Source organism: Nothoprocta perdicaria, unplaced genomic scaffold (assembly GCF_003342845.1).
Source record: "Nothoprocta perdicaria isolate Ctin4 unplaced genomic scaffold, notPer1 scaffold_86, whole genome shotgun sequence".
Classification (NCBI taxonomy): Eukaryota; Metazoa; Chordata; class Aves; order Tinamiformes; family Tinamidae; genus Nothoprocta; species Nothoprocta perdicaria.
Genome location: NW_020456154.1, coordinates 789,639 through 793,563, shown reverse-complemented (window position 1 = coordinate 793,563; position 3,925 = coordinate 789,639). Strand labels below are relative to the sequence as shown.

At 52.7% G+C, this 3,925-nt stretch overlaps 1 protein-coding gene across 1 annotated transcript in view; it reads left to right on the top strand.

Moving 5' to 3' along the window:
• Positions 1-22: 22 nt before the first annotated feature.
• The window catches only part of NUAK1 (NUAK family kinase 1), a 50,325-nt gene continuing 46,422 nt past the window's right edge, over positions 23-3,925 (top strand). Inside the window, exon 1 of the mRNA XM_026052228.1 lies at positions 23-166. The gene's annotated coding sequence lies outside the window, so the exon portion shown is untranslated. The remainder of the gene's footprint in view (positions 167-3,925) is intronic.

Genomic DNA, 3,925 nt, shown 5'->3' with positions numbered 1-3,925 from the left:
GCCGCGCGCCCCCGAGGCGGCGGCGGCGGAGCCGAGGAAGCAGCAGGGGGTGAAGCGGCATCACCACAAGCACAACCTGAAGCACCGCTACGAGCTGCAGGAGACGCTGGGCAAGGGCACGTACGGCAAAGTGAAGCGCGCCATCGAGAGGTTCTCGGGCAGAGTGGTAAGGCGGGCAGCCCGCGACGGGCGCCGCGCGGGAGCGGGGCCGCGTGCGGCGGAGCGGAGCCCGCGCGGCGTCCCCGGGCACCCAGGCACCCAGCACCCCTGGCTGCTCCCAAACGCGCCTCCGTGCGCGCGCGAGCCCGCAGAGCCGCTTTGTTTATTTATCCATTTATTTATCTGCGCAGAAGTGTTGCGGCTATACATCATTCTTAAAAAAATATAATGTACGTTATTACTATTGGAATCACAGCTCTTAGTTTTTATTCGCTCCCCTGGGTGCACTGCCCCGCTCATCCTCCTTCTCCACCACCTGGAAATGGGGGCTGTCCCGAGCCCTGTCCCGGCCCCGAGCACGGCCGGGCTGTTGGAGCCTGGCACTCTGCTCAAACGCGCTGCCCTCCTTCCCCGTGACCCGAGCTTTGCTGGCACCCACAGAAGCAGCGGGGGCCGTCGCCCTTGGCGGGGGCTGCAGCCCTTCCCGGCCCGGCAAGGAAAGCGGCCCCGAGCGCGTAGCTCAGCGCCGGCGCTCCCGCGGCCGAGCACAAAAATGCGATTGAAGAAATGTACACATTGCTCAGAGTTATTGTCATTTTTCCTTCGCTGAAATATGTAACCAGTCACAGCGAATGAGAGGCACGCGTTGCCTTAAAGGCCGCCCGCAGAAACAGATGCTTTTCGGGAGAGCTCTTAACGCAGCCTTTCAGACAGGGTACACTAATTGGTTTTTTTCACTGGACCTTGTAGAAAAGCGAGGCATTTCCCTGGTGACATTACAGATTTTGCTTCATTTTTCTTTTCTTTTTTTTTTTGTGGTGTTGTCCGCAAGCTGAGCGTGACCCCAGAGGCAGAAGCAACTGTAAAACAGCAAAAGAAATCTGAGATGCAGTGGCTTTAATCAGGGCCATTTACTTTGCAACTGAGTATCTTTGTGTCGACAGTGAAAATGAGAGTTTCAGCCAAGTTTTACAGTCATATCATGTATGCTTTCAGTTTATTAGCTCATTTGGAGGCTGGCTAAAGAGAAACCAGAGATGGACATCTTTGCACATGCTCACTCCGAGTGTAGGAGTTTTAAAGTTTGCTCTCTTGGCTGTTCTACAGTTTCAGGCTAACAAAAGCTCCTAGGCTATATTATTTACTAGGGATCCGTTTATAGGTAGGTAACTTGGACGTGGATTACACAATCTAGCAAATAAATATATTGAAAACACCCYTTTTTAAAGATTTGGTCAATTAGGCGGAAAAATGGACTGTGGTTTAGAGCAGATACAGTTTTGGGAAGGGTTTGCTTGGAGCTCAGGATGTAGTGTAGGCATATCTCCGCTTGAAGCTAACAATATCCCTGGTCTTTCCATATTTTGTTACCTGTCAAGGTACAGCTCATGATGCTTAGATGGTGGTAGCTACACAGCTGCTGATGACAGGATCTGAGCAGAGTTTATGTGGCTAATATGGTCTTGGCATTGGAGAGAGTGAAAATGAAAATACTCCCAGAATCTTAAGTGCAGTAAAAACGTAACACCCACTCTATCAACTGGTATGTAGAAACTAAACAAATCCTTACGGGGGAGTTAGTTTTATACTGTCGTAATACAACCCTTGCCGTATGGCACTTCATAATTATTAACTGGGCTGCAGTTGGGTTTGGGTGTAGTGTTTCTGTTTGAACTTTCACATCTGTGAGCGTGTGTAAAATATCCGCATTTTGTCTGTTTACAGAATAAAAGCTAGTTGTCAGGAGCCCGGCCAGACCTCAGTGAGCAGAAAACGCTTCTTGCTTTCTGATGGTTTCCTTGTCTGGCTGTTACAGCAAACATTCATTCCCTGCAAATTGCTTCCTGGTGGAGAGCAGAGCGCCCTGACAGCGAGTCTGGTCGGAGAGGGGCAGAGTTTTCCTTCAGGTTTTGTCCTTCCCCTGCCTTTCCTCTCCTCTGTTCCGACTAGTGGCCGGCATTCACAGCGGGAACACGCCTGCCTGGCTGCCGCCGCGTGTCCAGCAGGGGATGCACAGCGAGAGCAGCGTGGCMGGCACAGATCCTGCCTGCGCTTCCAATGCAAATGGCCTGAAACCAGGAGGCAGGTAGCAAGAGTCCCAAGGTCACTCTGGTCTGGCCTGTTTGCCTCCCGTTCTGCTACTGCTTTAGCTAATCATCTTTTTCTTTGCTCAGCGGCAAGCACATATTTTGAAGCTGCGTGGTAACAGATTGCAAACCTGGACCTTGGAAGCGACGCTGTGTTCCCAGTAGTCAGCCCTGTCCAAGTTATTCTCATATTTGGCCTCTCCGTTTTTTTGCTCACTGACGATCTCTTTAGCTGTACAGYGTTTTGCAGAGATATTTGCATGATTAGCCAGGCTTTTAATAGGAAACATGAACTTTGGATTTGCTGCCATGTGTATGGCTATGATAAAGAGCTCAAGCGCGAAACAGAAATTGGCAAATTTGAGTTAATGAAAGGGTGAGAAGACAGTTCARTCCGAGGTACATGTATGCTTTGGTCTTGTGTCACTGAAAAATCAATAGCAAGATCCCTCTTGATTGGAATGGAAGTAATACTTGGCACTCATCGGCAGGTTATGTTTATTTGAGCTGTTATAGTTTCTTTATCTTTGCTTTTATCTCACTGAAATGCGATCGTAAAATTTCCTGCAGTAAAGCCCCGGGGTAGATTGTATGATATATTTAGTTTGTTATTGGAAACAACGTAGGTGAATTTGTGTATTTGTTACCACAGTGACTGCAGCCCGTATTGCGTGCTGCACGAAGCAGTTAAAATAATGCCCAGCACGTGATGGATGAGGGGCCCGGTTTTGCCAGCGAGGTTTCCTTCATTAGGACTGGCTCAGCGTCCGCTTATGACATTTTAAATTAATGCACCTGTTAGTAAGTGAAAGCACAGAGGGATGATATTGCGAGCCTGCGAAGTCGCGCTCGTGTCCACGTTTCTGCGGGTGTTTTTGCYGCCTGTCCTCTTGCCCGTGTTAAAGCTAAGACCTGAACTGTTGCTCGTGTTGTGCATTCGGCAGCCAAGAAACCCAGTGACACTCAGGGCGGCGCAAGACCCGCTGGATGTTGAAGAAGGGCTGGATGTTGACGGTCTCTTGCACTTGCTGCAAGGTCTGCTAGGAAGGGAGATGCTGCTCGATGCTGTTGTGAGTGAGGGGTCCTGCTGCGTAAACACTCCTTGCAGCGCAACTTGAAATTACACCTAGTCATTCCCAGCCTTTGTATCTGCTTTTCTTTGTGCTGGAGCTGCACAGAAGGCCCTGCCTGGTGTCGTGTGGATTTCTGTTCTTGTGAGCTGGGCGGTGTGCAGCCCTGTAGGACGGTGTGGACAGGGGCTGCGAGGAGGCCTGTGGAGCCACCAGCCCCTAGGCCAGCCCTGYGTGGCCCTTAGGATGGTGTGGGCAGCGGCTGTGGGGAGGCCTGTGGAGCTGCCAGCCCCTAGGCCAGCCCTGCGTGGCCCTTAGGACGGCGCGGGCAGGGACTGCGGGGAGGCCCGTGGAGTCGCCAGCCCCTAGGCCAGCCCTGCGTGGCCCTTAGGACGGCGCGGGCAGGGACTGCGGGGACGCCTGTGGAGCCGCCAGCCCTGCTTGGCCCTTAGGACAGCGTGGGGAGTGGCTGCGGGGAGGCCCGTGGAGTCGCCAGCCCCTAGGCCAGTCCTGTGTGGCCCTTAGGACGGCGCGGGCAGGGACTGCGGGGAGGCCTGTGGAGCCACCAGGCCTGCGTGGCCCTTAGGACGGCGTGGGCAGCGACTGCGG